Raw genomic sequence first — 21,736 nt, forward strand, 5'->3', positions numbered from 1 at the left:
CCCTATGCTGACTCCTGGCAGACAGGGGGGCACAGCTCCTTTGGGACAGACCCCTCGGGAGAGGGTGACATAACCAGGGAGCATATTCCCTGCTCTCAACGTGGGAAGATGTCCCTGTTTCGCTCGGGCTTGTCGCCCCCCCGCCTCCCCCAAACAGATCCAGGCGAGCTGCAGTCCTGCATCCCCATCACTGCCCGTGACTCGGTGGCAACATGGCATTAAGTAGAGACGTTGAGGTCACCCGAGAGGATTTTCACTAGCATGGGGAAGGCAAGGTGGGAATGCAGAGCGGGAAGCTTTGGATGTCTCACATGATGCAAGGTCCAAGACTATGACTTTGGGGCTGGATCTGTGCTGCCTTTTGTCCCATTTGCCCACTGCATTTTTCACGGCATCGCCAATTTAAATGTGGTTGATAATGGTGACGGGGGACTGGGGGGGGGTGGAATGAAGCATTGAATTGGGAGAACCACTGCCTCTCCATAATAACAGTTCACAGAATAGCAGTAGCTTCAGCCCCCGATGAGGATTTTTGGGTTTGTTTGGATTTTAATGAAGTGCTATACTGCAAGTTATCGGAATGAACGTGTGCAGTGTTCTTCCATTGCCGTGTTGTATGGACACTTCATTAGGGCTGCGTTTAGACTTCCTAGCACTGAAGTTAATAAGCGGTGGTAGTTCCTTGCAATCAATCATTTGAAAAACTAAAGCACTTTGTGCATCTCCCCAAAATCCTCCAGCTACAACCCTCCCCTACCAGGCAAGCTTTAGAAAGGCAGCATTAGAAGAAACGCTGGTATTTTTCTGGAGGTATTTTTCTGGAGAAAGTAGGGGTTTGGAGGTGTATAGTGATATCCTCTCCTTATCTGTCATGAAAGTTATTGCATGCGATAGCTGTTCGCAGGCAGGCAGATACACCATTGCATAACGCTGGCGCCCGGCGCGATGCTTCATCCTCATCCCTACCAAGTTTTCATGGGGAAAAACCAGGGAAAGGGCGGGGGGGGCGAATTTTTAGGAGTCCTGGCTCCCGGAGGGCGCCGAGGCAGCCTGATGGGGGACGATCCTTAGGGCAGCGCCGGGCTTACCTTATGCTTCCTTACAGAGAAGCGGCGGTCTGTGCGCTCCCGGTGGGCTGCATCTCCCTCCTTCCCTCCGCCGGGGCGAGCTGGCCGTCGGAAGGTCCCCGCCGGTCGCGCATCTGCCGCTCTCCCCCGCCGGCCGGAGCCGCTCTCCGCCCCGCTGCCCGCCGGAGCCGCTCTCCCCGCCGGCCGGAGCCGCTCTCCCCGCCGCTCTCCTCGGCCGGGCGCTCAGCTGCGGCCGCCCGAGCGCTCGCTAGAGGCAGCCGCCGCCGCCGCTCGCTCCCCCGCTGCCCTCATCGGCTGCGGCGCCCGGCGGAGGCGGCCGGGGGGAAGCGGAGGGAGGTGGCGGCGGTGGTGGTGTGTGGGGGGGATGTCCTCTCGGCCGGGTCCCCGGGCGGCGACGGCGGGGGGGAACTTGTTGAGCGGGACCGGCGGGCGATCCCCCGGCCGGGCGGGCGCGGGCTGGGGCGGCGGGGAGGAGGAGCCGGGGGCCGGGCCGGCGGAGGGAGGAGCCCCCCGCGCCGGGGCAGGGCCGGGGGCGGCGGCGGGGAGCGGCCGCCGGGGGGGCCGGAGCGGCGGGTGCGGGCAAAAGGAGAGGGAAAACAGGGGGTTTGCAAGCTTAGCGCCTTAGGGAAAACCTGTCATTGTTGGTATTTCTCCTCTGCGCGTGCAGGGAGTAATAATCGGGTGGTTTGAGCGCAATATTGCGTTGCTGATGGCCCCAAGCACCCGAGTTTTCCAGTTGCGCTACTTAAGCCAGAAACGCTGGAGCAGCCGCAGAGTGGGTGATGCTGATGCATTTGGGATTTCACCGAAGCGCCTGTTTAAAGCTACATAACTGCGTTTCATTCGGAGAAAAAGTGTTTTTAAGATACCCGATGAATGGATGCTCCCATTTGCTCTTAAACCTCGGATAAAATGGGCGCAAGTTAAAAGTGAAGCGCTTCAACAAAGCAGCGAGGATTGGCGAACGCGCTAATGTTCTTAGAACTTAAATTCCATTTTTCTTCTTTTTCTCTCAAACCACATTATCATTTTATAGAGGGCTTTTCAGAGATGGTCTTCATAAAAGAAAGTTAGAAATTAAATGGGTCGTGTGTATTCAGTCAGACCTGTCTGACAGACAGAAGATGTCATGAGAGGCACGAGAATTCATCCGAGTTGAGAAGTGGTGGATTGTTCCCCTTTCCTTTAGACATTTTCTGTAGTATTGCTGTTTATTAAATATTTTTTCACTGCAGCGTAAATCTCGCTTAGCCTGGTTGCCAGCAAGGCGCAGACCACAGAGTTTGTCTGTAGCGGCACTGTCTCCACCGTCGCTAGTGTCGATGAAGAGTATTGATTTTGGGATTTACTGGAGGGACCCCAATTGGGAGTGGTGGGTCAGAGGGGCTGGAGGAGCATGAAACGCCCCGCTGCTGCCTGGGCTGACTGTGCACCATGCTGTGCCGCGGCAGGGACAGACACCTGGGCAAAGCGCTGAACAAGTTAGTACATCGACATAGCACGATGCAGCAGAAACACTGGCTCAAGTCCTGGACATCTTTTTAGAGTTAATTAGCTGGAGCAGACCATTGCACCAACGAACGCGTGCTGCAGCAGCCGCTGGAGTACCTGCTTGGTGCCAGCTTTGCTGTCTTTGCGGGTAAAGAAACCCTTACGGAGCCGGCTGTCACGTAAACAGCAGCGTGGACACGTGGGGATGGATTCACAGAAACCCTCGCTGGTTAAATTGCAGTTCAGCTGTGTGGGACCGGATCAGAGGAATGTTTAACAAATCAGACAGTCAGCAGAGGGCAGCTAAGTTGCTCTCCCTGTCTGCTACCTGTACAGGTACTCTGTTCGCCCCCCTCCCTTCGCACCTTATCTTTGCAAGTTTACTGCTGATCCCTAAAAGAGGGTGCCCAAGGGCGTGCTTTCTGGGATAGGGGCTGCGCCCTCCCCGCAGCTGTACTGCAAGGAGCGAGACGATGGCTCAGTTTCCATCCCAGTTTATCATCTCTCTGGGTTTCTTACTGGAGATTCCCCCCCCCCCAAAGAAATAGTTAGGAAGAACTTAACTTGAACACCATGGTTTTTTTCTTTCGCTCCTTTTCTTTCCAGCGGCGCTGTCTTGCTGTATTCCAGGACCTCTGTGGTTTTCTCTAGACCAAAATAAATTTGTTCCGTACACAGACACGGGTAAAATTACATGGTATGGTGGCCACGTTTTAAATACGTATGCTACTTCAGCAGGAGCAAATAGATGAGTGGTAGTAGGTGCTGCTACTTTTTTCCAAGCTGCAGATGTGAGCTGTGTGGACTACATCCCAGGACGGGCAGCCCATGGTTGCTGGAAGAAAATACTATTGCTCGATAACCTTGAAAGGAAAAGCTGTCTGACAGAAGCAGCAGTTAAATAACATGCTTCTCCATAATTATATTTAGAGGCCGTTGTTCCAGGGCTGATTGTTCTTGCACGGCATTATACATATGCCCCGTTTATAAAGCCAAGTAACTATACAATGTTTTTTCTATAGATTTTTAGAGAATTAGAAGGGAATCTCCAGTTGCGGCCCAGATTCCTGCTTGTCCTGCACGTGTGTAACTGCTGACACTCTTGGTGTACACAGGGATATTTTAAATCACGGTTTATGAAAAATAATGTGTTTCCTGATTATCATGCTTCGTGTTACTGTGAAAGTGTATAGAAGTAAATACACTGGGGAAAGGGAAATGCTTCATCATCCCATTTGCCAATTTTTCAGCCTTTAAAAAGTGCTGAGCGCAACTGTTGCGTAATGAAACACAGAGTCAAAACGATGCTTGAGGAGGGAGTGAGAGGTCTGACTTCAACCTGGGAAGACGCAAAGAGAAAACAGACAATTTATCATTATTTTATTTTATTTTTTTAGATTACAAATTCATTTCTCTCTAATGGACTGTCCTCCCTTCCCAGACTGCCGTTTTCTTCAAGCGTTTGTCAGGGCTGTGGGGGGTCCTTCCCGTAACACGTGCGGGTCAAAGTCCTGCCTTGGGCTTCTGGAGTGAGCGATAAAATCATCAGCTTTTATTTAAGAGCAGTGAGATATGTTTTTTAGGGGCGTTCTCTGTGAATATGTATGGTAAGGGGTCCTTCTTCCACACTGATGATTTCATACTAAATTTGGGGAGGCATCTGTGTATTTATAATTCTTAATCTTTTTGCACAGCCTGGTATTACGGACTTTGGGTTTTGCATTATTTTTTCTGTGTATTCAGCTTCTGGGAGAGCGTGAGGAGACAGGGCATATTGGAACGGCTGAGGTGCTGGTGCCATGCTGGCGTGGGACTGTCAGCCCCTGCCCCCCTGGCTGGCAGCGCCGGGGCACGTCCTCCTCCCGCTCCTCGCAGGGTTTTGGCTGGAGCACTGCTCGCGGTGAACGCCGTGCCCGGGGGAGATGTCTGTGTTGAGCAGGTGTTTGGTGTGATTATGCTCCGTTAGAACGCACGGGTCCTACACTGTAACGCTCAAAATGTAATTTTCTGGAACAGTCTATGAAGTTCTTGTCAGTCCTTGACGAAACAAGCTCAAATCCAGCTCAGGGAAAAGCATGTGGCAGCCGGAGCTGGAGTTATCTGCCAGGTGCTCCAGCTGAGGCCAGTGTGGGGAAGATGATAACCAACACCAAAGTCATTTTCAAACCAGCATGAAAGCTGGTGTTTAAACTTACCCTAGTTTAAAATGTGTGTTGTACACTGATGTGCAGGTTCAGGAATAGATTAGATTAGATATTAGGGGAGATTATGATTAGCTATTAGGAAGAAATTGTTTGCTGTGAGGGTGGTGAGCCCCTGGCCCAGGTTGCCCAGAGCAGCTGTGGCTGCCCCATCCCTGGAGGGGTTCAAGGCCAGGTTGGACGGGGCTTGGAGCAACCTGGGCTGGTGGGAGGTGTCCCTGCCCAGGGCAGGGGGTGGCACTGGGTGAGCTTGAAGGTCCCTTCCAACCCAGACCATTCTGTGATTCTATCAGTGAGTTCATGGTCGTGTTTGAAGGGAAGAGCCAAGGAAAGCAGTGGTGCCAGGTGCACTGGGTGAAGGATGAGCTGGTGACAGCGCTGTCCTTGAGCCAATCCAGCTGAAGTGTCGGCCACTGCCCCGAGCTCCTGGCCCAGGCTCCCTCTCAGGAGAGTGTCACCACTTGGTACCTTGCCTGAGGGCCGACTATTGGGTATAGATTAAGTAACTTTTATTGGGGGAGATAATTTAGGTGCCAACACCAAATACATGAGCTGGGCTACTGGGAATACATAATCATTTAGGACTAACCTAATTTGCCACAGAACCTTACCACTTGTTTACTTGAAAGAAGAGTGAGTTTTACTTGATTTGAAACATGGAGGCATGGACAATGTTGTGCCCTTTCTCTCCGTAGTCATTTGGGACCAATGCTATCATTATATGGATGGGAACAGGCTGCCCAGGGAGGTGGTGGAGTCTCCTTCTCTGGAGATACTCAAAACCCGCGTGGGCGTGTTTCTGTCCAACCTGCTCTGGGTTGACCCTGCTCTGGCAGGGGGTTGGACTAGATGATCTCCAGATCTAACCCCTGCCATTCTGTGATTCTGTGATATCTCTGCTAAAAGCAAATATTCTCACATTGCTGAATCTTCATTCAAGTTAAATAGGTCATTATTTTCATGCCTTTATATGATGCCTGCCTGGTTTTCTACGCTGAATCTGTTATTTTTTTATTTACTTGCACCTACCATTGGAAGAAGAGCAGAGGAGAGTTAAGTTGGCTCCTCTCCTCCAGGTGAGGTGAATGCAAACTTGGCTTGAATTTCAAACAAGTCCTCGTGCAACCAAATCCTTAGAGGAGCTCCTTGTTTTGGGGAAGGATGTGATCTGCTTGGCTGGGATGACAAAGAAATGAGGTCTCTTGCAGTCAGTTTAGGCAGAAACGTGAGGGATTTAATTTAGTGTCTTGCTCCATGATAAGTTTTTTCCATGAGCTCGGACAATTCGTTTGAGACTATGCTTATGCCTGTTCTTTATCTGTAAAGTGCAAGTAATTGCACATCTGTTAACTTGGAGGAACATTTTGAAGATAAAGTGGATTTAAGATTATGTGTATAATACCCATAATACCTGCGTGCAGCTAAAATATTAAATAGCTGATTAAGTGGACTGCTATTTATGGGGTTTCTGCTCTAAGAAGGAAAATGCTGAGTAACCTCATTAGCTATGATAGTTATTTCTGTACTTCGTTGGTATAAGTATGAGCAGGATTTAGACCTCTCTCTTAATTTCCCTTTGTAGAGATCATTGGAAGAAGAATATAACAGCGGGTTTTACCAGCTAAAGCTGAGATTTTGAGTTCCAGACGAATGCTGTCTCATTAGGAGCCCCAGTTGATGTAGATGTTAGTTTATCATTCGTGCTAAGAAGAAAGTCCTAATTTTTGGGGATAGGAGGGTTTGGTTTTTTTGTGGGTTGTTTTGTTCGTTTGGTTTTTGTTTTTCTGTTTTTTTTGTATTTTCACTGTGTTTATAGTTCAGAAAAGTTCATTTTCAGTGTACAAATGTTTTTGGGAAGGGAACCAAACCGCTGATTGGAAAGGCTTGTTTGTTCTTCTCAGGACGGGGATTATGAACTGGTCTCTGGTGGTGTGTACGAGCTGTGGAATCACTTGCCTAATAGAGATGTTCTCAATAGATGCAGAATTCCGTGCTGGTTAAATTATCATGCAGCCTGTACAGTGAGGAAATAAATGAGGGTCTGGGAGACCGTGATGTATGATACCCTAAATGGCTGCATTTTGTTCATATTTGAAAGGCAGTTTAGCTTGTCGTCGTTACTGATGATTTGTGCTTTTATAGCCCTTCTTTTTGCATTTCAGAAATCCTTTGTGCCCATCTGAATAATAAATCACCATGTTTGATTTTTTCAGTAAGAGCAAATGTAAAATTACATTCTTATTAAGATGTCTCGAGAAACTGTAAGTGCGGGGAAAATTTTTTAAAGGAGTATTATGCCAACTTCTTAATATTGTGTTTTGTCTTTTTTTTATTGTATTACCTTTTCAGATCCCAGGGATATATCTCCAACTGCTTTATGGCAAAGGGAGAAATACTGCCCTGTTTAAAAGTAAAAAATAATAAATCTGATCATACTTTTGATTGCCTTCAAACAAATGGTTTCAGATTTAAGCACCTAATGAAATCTGGAATGAGCATGAATTCCAGCTTAGAATTCAAGTTACGGGCAAGAGAAAGGGAAATGGAACAAATAATGGGGATATTTTCATCTGCTTCTTATTTGCTCTTTGGTGGAGTAATATATTATTTATACAACATTGATTTCATTAGAAGGAGGATTTGATGTAACTTTTCTGTCAAACTGGAGAACCGTTAAACGTTATAAGGTAACGTAAACTCCCAAACCCTCAGTGAGGTTTTCTCGACTGAAATATTGAACTATTTCAAATTTGAATACAGCATAAAAATACAGGCTTTTATGTGCTTTTACATGTTGCCTTAATGTTAGAAGCCCAGACAGCAGTCCAGTGCTAATGCATAATACCGAACGGAAAAAAAACAAGCTAAAATAAAACATATGAAACAAGTGAGAAACGAAAATCATACAAAATTATGTAAGAGAGAGAGAAGTGAACCATGCAAATAGTCAGAAATAACTTGAATGTGCCATTTCTAGCAGTGCTCTGACTCCAAACCAAAATTAAGTATTTTGGCCGTAATGTTCAGAAATGAACACTTCGGTTTCCAAAATCCATATGCAGGCACCAAAATAAAATCGCCCTCAATAATTATGATCCGCGGCAGAGGAGCGATGGCAGTGAATGAAAACGGATGTAAACAGGCAGGTTACAATGTCACGGGCACCCCAGACCTTTAGCCAGGTGCTCCCAGTTACAAGCTTCTACCCCATTGTTTAATGATGGGGCATGTTGAAGATGTCTAGTGGTACGAATGTGATGGCCACCACAAATTTTAAGAAGTTTTATATAAATTTAAAAAAAAAAGTAATTTCACAGCCCGTTTGCTGCTGCGGGAAGGCAAAACTTCTGTATGGTCTTGGTCACTGTGGCCTTTCAGGCACAATTTCTTACTGCAGAATGAGCAATTAAACAACAGGGTCTTATTTGGGATTTATTTTAACATATTTTTGTATTCACCATATATTTCTTAAAAGCAATGAATGTTCCCATCATAAGGTGGCTTGCAAGCGAGCATAGTAACAAACTTCCATAGTCCAACAGTTCTTAAAAAAATCAAACCAAACCAGTAACTCTTTTTTTAATCCAAAACCTTCAGTTTCTGGATTAAAATTCAATTCCAACAGTTGGAAACTGTTGGAAACCTCACTTTGATAATAGAGTATATTTGTATAGAAAAATAATATGTTAAACTTTGAGTAGTGCCAGTGCTCCAGCTAATTTTTATTTTATTTTATGAATAAAATAACGTAGGGACTTAAGCATATGCAAATAAGGGTATGCTAAACTTATGATTGACTGTGCGAAGACTTATTTCTTTTATGTATTAAAATGTATGTGACTAAGTTTTACCTTAAGAAAGAAATATAAGAAGTTATTTTTAAAAGTCTGAAAATCCTAAACGCACAAAATATTTAAATAAGTTGCGTTGTGCAGCAGTCTGATGATAAATATGGGAAGCCTGATAATGACATCAAATGAGTTTACGAGGCTAAGCAAAGTCCTTCTTAATCCTAGGGCTGTGGTCTTCAAAATACAGTACAATAAAAGTGTCTCTGTTCTTTATAAAAAATGATCTCCAGGACATACCATATTAAAAACCATTAAAAGTAGCACCACATTTTGATTTTTTTCAATTTTTAAACAAGTTCAGTGCTTTAAATATTAACACTCGGCAGCAGTAGAGGAGCATAGTTAGTTAGCACACGCTTTCAATCAGAGGGGTGTCAGTCAGTGTTGTGGCGGAGGCCGATAACTGAAGGGGGTGTCGGGGAGGGGACGAGGTGCTTGTGCTGGGGTGGGGGACGGCAGGAGCAGCCCAGCAGCCAGGGTGACGGGCGCAACCCTGACCACCAGCAGGAGTTTGTAGGCAGAGGAGGTTAATGGGCTCAGCAGACTTGCGTAGCATTTCGTACCTTTGCCTGCCCTGGGAGGGGCTCCCGAACCATTCTGTGATTCTATTTTTTATAATACTGTGGTGTTTCCTAGATTTGCTTCTAGGAATTCAAAGTATTGTAGAATGGTTTAGGTTGGAAGGGACCTTAAAGATCATCTAGTTCAAACCTCCTTGCCCTGGGCAGGGTCACCTCAAAGGTTGCTCCAAGCCCCGGCCAACCTGGCCTTGAACCCCTCCAGGGATGGGGCAGCCACAGCTGCTCTGGGCAACCTGGGCCAGGGGCTCACCACCCTCACAGCAAACAATTTCTGCCTCAGAGCTCATCTCAATCTCCCCTCTGTCAGTGTAAAACCCTTCCCCCTCATCCCATGGCTCCCCTCCCTGCTCCAGAGTCCCTCCCCAGCTTTCCTGGAGCTCCTTTAGGGCCTGGAATGGGCTTGAAGGTCTCCCCGGAGCCTTCTCTTCTCCAGGCTGAACCCCCCCAGCTCTCTCAGCCTGTCCTCCCAGCAGAGGGGCTCCAGCCCTCCCAGCATCTCCAGGGCCTCCTCTGGCCCCGCTCCAACAGCTCAGTGTCCTTCTGCTGTTGGTGCCCCAGCGCTGGAGGCAGCGCTGCAGGGGGGTCTCCCCAGAGCGGAGCAGAGGGGCAGAATCCCCCCCTGGCCCTGCTGCCCACGCTGCTGGGGATGAGCCCGGGCTGTGGGGGGGTTCTGGGCTGCCAGCGCACATTTCCAGCTCGTGTTGAGCTTCTCATCCCCCAACACCCCCAAGTCCTTCTCCTCAGGGCTGTTCTCCATCCATTCTCCGTCCAGCCTGGATTTGTGCTTGGGATTGCCCTGACCCATGTGCAGGACCTTGCACTTGGCCTTGCTGAACTTCATGATGTTGGCATGCTTCCACCTCTCCGGCCTGTCCAGGTCCCTCTGGATGGCATCCCTCTCCTCCCTTCCCTTTTCTGTTCCTTTGCCTCCCCTTCTGGCCAAGCCTTGCTGGGGAAAATTGTTGGACAGGGAGCTGGAATAATTGCTTCTTGTCTCCAAACATTACTCCTTCATCAGACCATCCTGTCACAGAATTTGTGCAGTCCCTTGCTGGACCTGCCTTTGCTCACTGCCTCCACAACTTCTGTAGCCACAACTTCCATCCCTCACTGTGTTTAAAAAACAAATGCCTAAATTAAAAGTACCTTCTCATATTTGCTTGAAATTCATCTCCTGTTAGCTTCAGCAGCTGACTCCTGGTTATAACACTACAAAATTTGTGAATAGCAGCTGTGCACTCGTTTCATCCACCACCTCTGAATTTGTAATCCTCAGTCATCCAAATCCTCACTCTGCCTTCTTGGAAGCATCTGGGACTTTGTGGCCCCTTCTCAGGAGGCAGCTTCTCCGTCCCCTTGTCATAGAATCACGGGTTGGAAGGGACCTTTTGAGGATCATCCATCCCAACTCTTCCACTGCGGGCAGGGACATCTTTCACTGCATCAGATTGCTCAAAGCCCTGTCCAGCCTGACCTTCAACATTTCCTATGATGGGGCATCCAACCTGTTCCAGTGTCTCACCACCCTCATCATAAAGGATTTCTTCCTCATATCTAATGTAAATCTCCCCTCTTGCAGTTGAAAACCGTTACCCTTTGTCCCATCGCTACAGGCCCTGGTCAAAGTCTCTCTCCATCTCTCTTAGAAGCCCCCTTTAAGTATTGAAAGGCTGCAAGAAGGTCTCCCTGGAGCCTTCTCTTCTCCAGGTTGTCATTTTGGTTGCCCTTCCCTGTACCTTCTGCGATCTGTTATGTCCCCCCTGAGCTATGGAGGCTGTATTTATTTATTGAATTCAGTTCTACTTCTCCGTGAGATGATATAAATCAAAGCTTTCATTGAAGGATAGTAGTAAACATCACTGGAACTTTATTTGTGAGCTAAGTTTTCACTCAGGATGATGAGCTGAGGTGATGAGCTAATGAGGTTTGCTTTGATGTATAATTTTGTTATTTCACATCAATTACCAGATGACAGATAAGCTCTGCAGCAATTGATTATCTCAATAAGGGGCTTGATATCCTGGGGGAAAGCTGCTGGGGGCTGAAGGTGATGCTCAATGGACAAATAATGGCCTCGGGTAAGCGGACGCATCACGTCATTGACATCTTTGTTGACCTGCACAAGGGACACCAGTTCTTCAGTGCAGGGGAGGAAAAGGGTGAATCAGTCCCCCACGCTTGAGGAGGTCCATGGAGGAAGGGACCTGCTGTGCCCTCAGCTGGGTGTGAGGGCTGGGCTGGCTCTTGGGGCTCCTTCTGGTGTTTCGCAGGCGTGTACGGGTTTTGCAGGTCCTTTTCTCGAACAAACAGGTAATGAAGGATGATGCGCCTTGCTCCTTCACTGTATTCCATAGGATCTCATTTCGTAGAGAATTGATGATGTGATGTTTTTCATAATATTTTAATTAAACAGAGTTGAACTTGAAAATCTCTTTTTTTTGGTTGTTTTTGTTTTGGTTTTTTTTGTGGTTTGTTCTTGGTTTTGTTTGTTTCTGTTTGGTTTTTTGGGTGTTTTTTTTTATGAAAACTTTTTAATTTTAGGTGTTGCTGGGAAAAATGCCCTGGCTAGATTCCTGGCTAGAAAACCCCCAGTAACTGGAAAAAGCAGAATGCTTGTACGTGTTAATTTTTCTGTTTAAGAAGGAGAAAACAAACAAACAAAAAGTTTTAATAATTCACAGAGATGCAATGAGTATTTTCCTTTTATTTATGCATATTTATCGCTTGGCTTGAATTGTAAACATATTAATTCCTGCCTACTAGTTAATGACTTTGGGTGATGTTTGTACTGTCTTTCTGCAGAAATTGTCCATATACCTCACAGTTACTTATAGGAATAGACTTAATCAGGTCTACTTCCTCAGCCCTGAAAGACATTTTGTCTTATTCTAAGTAGTTTTTCTAAGGTATTTTTAAAGCACTTTTTTATATATATTTTTTTAAATCCTTAAATTTACCTTCTCAACAGGTAATGAGTATTTTTCAGCGATACCAATAGAAGGTACCTATTGTTCTCTAGACTTATTTTCACCAAATACCAAGAGTGGGCTGTGTGTTGTAGGCTCTGCCATAACTCAGCGTTGGTTCATTTTTCTGCTGTGGTTTAAAACGTTACCTCCGAAAAGAAAGTAGTTCTCATGGTACTAAATGCATGCGCATTATGTTAGGAAAAAACCTATCAAAATAATGATATTATTGCATTCAAGTAGGAATCAAACATTGTGCTCGTGTTTTGAAACCTAAACACAGGCCCTGGGACTCATTGGGATATTTGAGATCTCTCAGGTATTTTCTCTTCTTCTGTTTTTCATGGTTTTAGTATATCTAAGTAGTATTGCATCATATAGAACTATAGTGCTGCATTTGTATTCTATGGTATTTTAATGATACGGTAGTTCTTTTATTTTTAAGTATTGGAAAAGACAATGGGTGGTAAACATGCTTACATCTGTATCATGAAGAAACTCATTATGTTGATATACCAAATTGAATAATGTTTTTATTGGAACATAAAACCCAATAACTTTTCACAGGAAAATAATAAAATTACCCTATCTTCCCATAGTGATTTATGGTTAATTTGGAAAAACCCTGGAATTCAAAGACAGGGATGAAAATCTTGCAGCACTGTCCCCGTGCAGCCGTCCTCCCACTGCCGCAGCTTTGGTGTCCATCTGTTTTCGGGATTGTTCCTGGCAAAGAGATGAGCTGATCTACTTCAAAAATATTATTGATATCCAAACACTAACATGCTTCAAGCTTTCCAAAATAAGCCAGGATTTAGTAGGACTGAAGCAGGAATGTCTGTGATTTGAGAACAGAGGGTTTTCAGTAGATAAGGCTTTTTTTGCAGGTACATGCTCGAGTGGGATAATTTTGCTGATCCTCTTTGCAATTTACTTTTTGAGAATTATTTTAAAAAAATCTGAAGAAAAAATAAGCTTGCACTTTTTTGAACTAGTGAAGGCTGTGCAATATTTTGCACAGATCCAAGCATGCAAAGGCAGGAAAATTATGATTTGTGTCTAACTCGTTTTCTGCATCCCTTGAGATTTCTGTGGCAATAGGAAGGAAAGGCAATATGTAGAGAAAAATGTTCCAAACGAAAGCTAATTTTTGTTTTTGAATGGACTTGGGGACCGGGCAGCTGTATTTCATGTGCGTGGGTTGAATGCATCTTCAGACTTTTAATATCTCAATATCTCAGTAGTGAAACTCTTCCATTTTATGAGCTTTCCTAAGGAGATAGTCCTCAAACTTTCCTCTAACATTTACAAGCTCAGTGCTTTTATCCACGGACTTTTTTTTTTTTTTCTTTCCTGGTGTTTGAATGTCTGAGCTTATTCTTAGCCTTAGCATCAGTTCTGACTTCCAGCTTTTCTTTCATGTGCTTAAGGGCAAAAATACCGGCAGTGTTTATATGGGGTACGCAGAGGTGTTCATCCAGAGCTCGATCCGCTGGGGCTGGGGAGTGTGCACGGCAGCAAAGAATCACAGAGTGGATTGGGCTGGAAGGGACCTTCAAGCCCACCCAGTGCCACCCCCTGCCCTGGGCAGGGACACCTCCCACCAGCCCAGGTTGCTCCAAGCCCCGGCCAACCTGGCCTTGAACCCCTCCAGGGATGGGGCAGCCACAGCTGCTCTGGGCAACCTGGGCCAGGGGCTCACCCCCCTCACAGCAAAGAGTTTCTGCCTCAGAGCTCATCTAAAGGGAAGAGAAGCAGACCCAGAGTTTTCAGTAACGTCTCATGAGTACATATGAGAAGAAAAATGGAACTGGACTTGAAAACAAATCTAAAAATCGCAAGCTGCGGCCTACCCTTGGCCTGGTCACCATCTCCTTTGTCCTGCACTGAAGCGCGCGGGGTCACTGCAGCATTGCTGGCTTTAGTGAGCTGGGACAACTGTCAGTATAAAAACCCACACATTTTATTTTCTGTGCTCAGCTTTGTTGCTGTATTATAGCTATATGAAGAAGTGTTATGCGCATAAACGTGTGTGGATCATCATGAAAACTTTTAATTAAATGACTGAATAGTAACTAAAGATGGCAGGGGAGGCAGCGTTGCTAAATTAAATTCATTCCATATAGCTTTTGCTTTAGCCTGTGTACTGGTTCTAGTTTTACTTATTCTTTCTTAACATTTCTTACATATTTTGAATATATATATATCAAAGCTGCTGCTTTGCCCCAGTTGTGCTGGTTTGAGCACGCTTGACCTTGGCAGAGCGGCCCAAGGCCTCCGGGACTGGGATGGGAAATCCCGGGTGAGTCTGGGCGAGGAGAAAATACAAAAGAGGTTCTGCTCATCCTGATGGCTGCTGCTCAGCTGGCATTCCGTGGGGGAAAAGGAGAAAGGATATTGGTGTGCACGCACCTGGAGTGGCGGCGGAGGGAGCAGCCCATGGGAGCCCCGTCCCCGCGCCCGCTCTCGGCTGCCGTCGCAGCCAGCGGAGGTGAGCTCTGCTCTGGAACGCTTTCAGTCACTGATTTTAATCTTGTTCTGGATTTAATTTTAATTGCTTTTCCAAAGAGAGATTAATTCTCATTTAGGTGTGGATGTGTAATTAAAAAAGATCTCTCGACTTAAGTTGCTTTTGTTAACCACACGCATAGGCTGTACGTATGTGAAAGCAATTACATAGTTGAATATACATCTAATCCTGTTCTTAATGTTTAAGTGTTATTGTGTTAGAAAATGGTAAATGACTTCTTATTTGTGAGGGGATTTACTTTTTTCCCTTATGATTTCTGCCAAGACGATGTTCGAAGGAAAATGAAATTCAATTATAAATCGAAATTTATTTCAGTGGTGGAAAACGAGCGCTTAAAAATGCTTTGTTATTACTTGAATATCTTGAGTGTGTTGAGTATCATAAGGAAAATTATCAGAACATGTTTTGCACTTTAGTCATAGCGAGTTATTCAGTACAGAAGGTATTCCCCTAAAATGCTTTAGGTGGTTTTTGGTAGGCCTGTGAGCACCGAGGAACCTGAATTAGCTTCATCTGGAACCAGCAGAGCTTTAAGAGTGAATATTCCCTCCTGGCCCCGTGCTTATTGCTGCCATGCCAGGGTAATTAGCATGGGAGGAGCGCTATGCAGCCACTGGGGTGCTGCTTTTGGCTCTCGGGGTACCTGGCTGTCACCAGCTGATCACTGGGTGCAGGTGAGCTCTGTCCTTCAGGGGCTGGGGAAGCGAGTCCCACGCCTAAGCTTTTCTGTTGAATGCACAAGGGAAATGACATGTCCTGGTTTTAACATTTTCAGTTTGTTTCTTATCTTCCAAGTCTATGTTATTCATCTGAAATAAATGGAACAAACTGAATTGAAAAATAAAAACCTGTGTGCGTGCAGAAGAAACTCCTGTGCTCATAACCTGGGCTGATCACTTCAAATCGACGGATGTGCAGGTGCTGGCTCGCTGCTTGCATCTGTGGTTTGGCTTTCTTAAAATAGGCTTTTTGAATTTTAAGTATTCCAACTGGTTAGTTCTTTATGTCATCATAGAATCATAGAATAGTTAGAGTCAGAAGGGACCTTAAAGATCATCCAGTTCCAACTCTCCTGGCCTACCTTCCACTAGACCAAGTTGCTCAAAGCCCCAGACAGCCTGGCCCTGAACACTTCCAGGGATGCTTCAATAATGCTTTTTATGTATTCTAAATACTTTTTTTAAAGAAAAGTATTTTCACGTAATGCTTTTTGAATTCATCCTTTTTATTCACATGAGTTAACGCTGCTCCCATGTACTGTTTATTCTTACCCTGAGAATTGTCAGGAAAGATTGAAAGCAGAAGCCGCCTCCCGTTGCCCTCCATGCCTATAGCTGAGTGCCTGCTGTTGTCTTCATGACCTCTGCTGCCTTATTTTCCCGCGCCTTATTTTTCTGTGCTGGCTCCTGCTCCTGAAGCAAAGCACGGCCCCTTTGGCCCAGTGGCGAGGCAGAGGTGGCCCAGCACATCCCCAGAATCAGGGCAGCTCCGAGAGAGGGTTGCCCAGCTCTGGTTTTGCAGTCCCACGTGGGCTCTGCCATGTGTCTGCCCGGAGTTTCAGGTTTCCTTTAGTGCTGCTGATTGTTGTGATTGGCCCCAAATCAGAAGAAAAAAGGTGACTTTGTCATAAACCGAGCTGATAGTCTCCTTTTGTCCTGCCGCTGTTGAATCTCTGCTGAGTTTAGATGCACTGATTTCTGCAGTGGAAAAAGGATAAAGACCTATTTATCAGTAGCATCCTGCTGGAGCGTATGAAAATTTGTGGTCATCATTCCAAACTGTAATAAAAAGGAGTTTTAATTAATTCATTTTTCACAATATAAATGTTCAGCTGTTTTTGCTTAGATTGCATATTATAGATTGATTTCGTATTCTTTTCATGAAGTGTCTCTGAGCTTTGAAGCTGCTCTTGATACTGTACATTGTTTAGCAACAGGTTGTCTGAAAGAATCCCCCAAAGTATTCTGAGTTACTTTGAGTTTAATAAGAAATGAAATTCAAATTTAGTGGAATCTATGGGGAAGAATTGAGGCATTCTTGGAGATGCAACCCACATATTATTGTCTTCAGGTTCTGCAGATGAGTCCTTCCCTGTTTCCTTTAATTAAATGCAAAGTACTAAATAGGTCTGTGTTCCTTGGTAGTGTATCCTTGTGATATATAGATACGGCTACTTCTGAAAATATGTGTAGAGAGCCTCCCACGCTGCCCGTCGGAAAATATTTAAATCTGAACTTCTTGCTTTTTGTTGTCTAAAGGAAACACCACCGAGTTTTTCCGCTGCTCCTGGCAAACCTTGCACACGTTTTGCAGAATCTAACAAGCTGAAGAAATGACAGATGAAGTAAGATTGCCTGTGCAAGAGGCAGCCTATATATACGTTAGACAAAGAGAAAACTTCCCGGTAGCCAATTCACATAGGATAGTGGTGGGGATGGTCCCATCTATCCCCGCAGGAGAAGTGGAAGCTGATGGTGGGGATGGCGGGTGCAAGGCTGTGCCCGCAGTTCTGTCACCCCCTCGTGTGGGACCCATTGCAAATTGCTGCTGGGTTTGGGGCTCTGGACTGGAAATAATGAGTTTTCTCATTCCTCTGGTGAATCCTATTCTAACTTTTGAATGAAAGCTGCAGCATTTCTTAGCAGGAGCTGTGCTCCGCCAGACTCCAAGGGTGTGAATTGGGAGCTGCATTTTAGGAAAAGCCAGGAAAAATTTCTACACTGAAAGGGTTGTCAAGCATTGGAACAGGCTGCCCAGGGAAGTGGTGGAGTCACCATCCCTGGAGGTATTTGAAAGTCATGTAAACGTGGTGCTGAGGGCCGTGGTTTGGCGGTGGTTTTGGCGGTGTTAAGGTTAATGGTTGGACTTGATGATCTGAAAAGTCCCTTCCAACACAGATGACTGTATGATTCTACGATTCCAAGGGAAGAGGCAGGTAAAGTGAGAATATTCCTGTAGGCAGAGAAGAGCAATTTCACTTCTGTGAAATCCCCTGTTTGCTGCTACTAGGTATTAATCTTTTCAGCTCCTCTTATCTGTCAATATTGGTACAGAAAGTCTAGTAAATGTAACCTCTCTGGGAATTTTATTTCTCTTATTTACCGTAATGGCCCATGGATTTGTATAAGTACTACTAATTTTGCTACTATACTATGAAATGTCACAGAAAATTGAACGTAAGTTAGAAAAGTCATAATAAAGGACCGGACTGTTGTCAGTAGTGCTGTCTTCCTCTATTTGATCAGTTTTCCTGCTCTTTCAGGAGGAGGGAATGAGAGCATTGTCTGTAATGGGGTTTTCATTTTGGTAACGTGCAAATGTGAGAAGAGCCCTGTCTTTGTTTTAACACTGATGAGAGCCTTGGAGTAATTCCTGTCTGCAAGGACTGTGTAACCTTCCACAGCACTGAAAGCTGGGGAGCAGGGCATGACAGCAGAGCTTGCCTTCCCTACATCCACCCTCTGGTCTGTCCCGAAAACTTGGTAAGAGAACAGCCCCAGTGGTAAGGGGTGATGGTTTCTGTGATTACGAATCAAAGGTAGAAATTAGTTCAAAAATACTGAAGCTTCCCCAAAGAGACCTCTTCTCGCAAGTTGCTTTTTAATCCAAGGATTTCTAAACTGCATGTTTCTATCAATTAAATTTTGATTGCATGTATTTCTGATCTTTCTTTCAAGCTCTCCAAGCCCCTCAGTGAGGCAGTTGCTAAATATTTGATGTCAAAACAGTCAAATGAGAAGCACCAAAAGAAGAATAATCTCTCTTAAAAATGGCTGTTGCTTTTAGAAGTGTATTCATCTGGCTGGGTCACCTGTCTGGTATGAAGAGGAGGTTCATTGGAAAGATAATACGTCTTCCCGTAGTATTCCCGTGGTTTGTCATAGCGATATCTTACTGCAGGGTGATTTGCCCACTGCAGAGACGTTATCCATAATAGCTGTAGGCTATTGCAATTACTGAAATTACCTTAGTGCAGTCATTCTTAACATAGGAGGCTAGTTATCTTAAATTATCTTTTCCTTGTATTGGCAAAATTTAAATACTTTAGCGGGTCTGTATCAATGTGATCATAGTTTATTTACGTGGCTTCAACGTTGGTCATGTTTGATAAGGAAGATGGTGCTTCTGATTGCATTAATTGACATTGTGGTTTACAGATGGGTTCAGCCATGAGTAAAGTTTTGTCGTGTAGGATCCATAAACTTAAAGTCCAACAAGAGTGTGGAAATTTCTTCTCTTTTCTCATCCAGAACGCAGAATTCTGTCCCCACTTTGATTTATCTGTTCCATCAAAAGGGCCGGAAAACGTTAAAAAAGAAAGGCAGGTGCATTACTCTGTTTTGCTTGAGCCCTCTAACAGCATCTTTGCAAAGGCTGGAAGGGTCCGAACGCCGAGCTTTTGTGAGCATCTGCTTTCCCCTGGCGATGCCGTGAGCCTGCTGCGGGTCGGAGCCGAGCCCCTTTTGTTGCCCCTGCAATGGCAGCAGCGCGGGCGGCGCCGTCAGAACCAAAGCGCTCTGAGCCTCTGGTTGTTGTGGATGCTGCGAGGAGGGGACACGCTCCTGCGCTGCTTGTGCACGTATCCACCTCTCGGCCATAATATCCTCTATCTTTGTTTTTATTTTAGCTCTTCGGTGACTTCCGTTTGCTCCAGAGAAAGTTCAGCTTTTTTTCCTTGTCATTTACCTAACAGTGAGTGCTAGAACAGATATGTCTTTCGTTTTGAGAGTGCTTCAGAGAATGATAATAATTATGGTTAAATTAGCTTCCTAACAATAATGTGAAGAAAGGCAGACATAATTTTGTGTTGGGAAATCTAAAATAAACAAGATGAAAGGCTTTCCCTGGGGTGAGAAAGGCAGTTAGTTTGAGTTCATATTAGTGTCAGGAACTTTGTTATTCCCATGTGAAGTCTGTTCTAAGATGACTGCGCTGTCGGTTCACGTGTGTGCGAGTGTGCACCCGTTTCTGTGGGCTGTTGGTTTGCGTCTGTCGCTGCTCTTCGATGCTGGGGCCAGGGAGAGGTGGAGGTGCTTTTGGATGCGTCATTCCCCTAATGCTGAAACAGTTGATGGGGATTTTGGAAAAGTATGGGCCAAATGAATGTGCGTGTTTATGAAACATCTATTCACTTAGCTTAACTCCCACCCCAACTACATAGCGGGTAATGGCGTTGGTACTTAAATTGGGGAGCAGAGATTCCTGATATGCGCGTGAACTTTGGAGGTAGGCTCTCTCCAGTCAGGTTTCATTACATAGAAGAAATTTCCAGTTTACAAGAGGGATTGGAAGGGGCAAACAGGATCTTTCTGCAGAGAGGTGTCTTTAAATGACAAGGGTGGGTTGAATGGCTCAGCACAAGACAGACATGGACGTGTTGGAGCAGGGACAGGGGAGGCCCTGGAGATGCTGGGAGAGTTGGAGCCCCTCTGCTGTGAGGACAGGCTGAGAGAGTTGGGGGGCTTCAGCCTGGAGAAGAGAAGGCTCCAGAGAGACCTTCCAGCCCCTTCCAGTCCCTAAAGGGGCTCCAGGAAAGCTGGGGAGGGACTCTGGATCAGGGAGGGGAGCCATGGGACGAGGGGGAATGGTTTTACACTGGAAGAGGGGAGATTGAGATGAGATGTGAGGCAGAAATTGTTTGCTGTGAGGGTGGTGAGCCCCTGGCCCAGGTTGCCCAGAGCAGCTGTGGCTGCCCCATCCCTGGAGGGGTTCAAGGCCAGGTTGGCCGGGGCTTGGAGCAACCTGGGCTGGTGGGAGGTGTCCCTGCCCAGGGCAGGGGGTGGAACTAGATGATCTTCAAGGTCCCTTCCAACCCAAACCATTCTATGATTCTATATTGTCAAGGAAGAGGGTCAGAAGAGTGTTTTTCTACTGAAGCAGAGGAAGAGCAGAGGCTGGAGCTGAGAGGAGCCCACAGAAGGAGAGGGCTCGGAGAGTTCAGTGTGAATGGGCACTGGAGACGCTCTCTGCAGCTCTCTGTACCCCTTGAAGTGCCGGTGCATGCTGTAGCGGGGTTAAAAACTCTGGCCACGTGCTGGGAAGGCGGCTGCTGGTCGCTGCTGATGGGAACATCGGCTGCGTTACTGAACTAACCCGGGTGAGCAGCTGGAGCAGTAACAGCAAAGCTGACAAAACATTATTAAATGCCTTGTCTAAATCCCAGAATGGTTCTAGTCCCATATTCAGTGCCCCATGTATGCAAAAATCTTTAAAAACATATTTTGTATGGCTTTTCCTTATTATCTTTTTTTTTTTGAGTACTAGCCATGCCTGTAGATACTGCTGTTTTCTATATTTTATTAGCTATATTTCTAATTTTATTATTCGCAATAATAGACGTTTAAATCAAGATACCTGAAACAGACTTATTGAGGATGGTTCTCTAGATTTTCAGTGAAATAATTTTTAGTATAGCGGGGGGGGAAAAAGGCGGGGAAAGGCAATTGCATTTAGAAAACCAAATATAAGTGGACTGACCTTCAGAAATCTTAAGCACAGTGATTTCAATTGAAGGGCACACTGTTTAATACCGAAACTGTATAGAGCTTTTTAAAGTGAAGCACTCTGGGTTAAAATGGACTTCTTTGAAAAAGATCCTTAGAAAAATGATAAATGGTGTTGTTAAAATGTCTCATTAATTTTTTGCTTGCCTCTTACGAAAGTTAGTGCAAAGCGCTTTCAAACCAAGGAACGCTTTGTGTGTATCCTCGCTGTGCGTATCATCAAATTTCTAATAAATAAGCCTTTTGCAAAATGAATTTCAGTGGAGCTATCGTGATTTCGGGTTCTGGTTTTGATCTGCGTAAAGATCCTTTCCGCTGTTCTTGCCAGAGGTTTCCCTGTATTCAGATATGTGGGGGTTTTTCCCCCTACTGTTTGGGGATATATTGTTTTCCTTCAAATTAAACAATAATCAGGGTTTTGCTTATTCAGAATTCATTTAGAAGCAGTAGATCACAGCACGGAAAGGTGTCAAAAGGGAGCTGGTTGAATATTTTTACCTTGCTGGGGCTCACCGAGACTGGGAA

At 45.4% G+C, this 21,736-nt stretch overlaps 2 protein-coding genes across 3 annotated transcripts in view; one reads left to right on the forward strand and one right to left on the reverse strand.

The window, feature by feature from the left end:
• Positions 1-1,179, reverse strand: part of INSYN2A (inhibitory synaptic factor 2A) — a 48,368-nt gene extending 47,189 nt beyond the window's left edge. The window contains exon 1 of the mRNA XM_054206754.1: positions 1,089-1,179. The gene's annotated coding sequence lies outside the window, so the exon portion shown is untranslated. The remainder of the gene's footprint in view (positions 1-1,088) is intronic.
• DOCK1 (dedicator of cytokinesis 1) overlaps positions 1-21,736 on the forward strand; it is a 323,977-nt gene that overhangs the window by 154,314 nt on the left and 147,927 nt on the right. The window lies entirely within an intron of this gene.

Source organism: Rissa tridactyla, chromosome 6 (genome assembly GCF_028500815.1).
Source record: "Rissa tridactyla isolate bRisTri1 chromosome 6, bRisTri1.patW.cur.20221130, whole genome shotgun sequence".
NCBI classification, from domain to species: domain Eukaryota; kingdom Metazoa; phylum Chordata; class Aves; order Charadriiformes; family Laridae; genus Rissa; species Rissa tridactyla.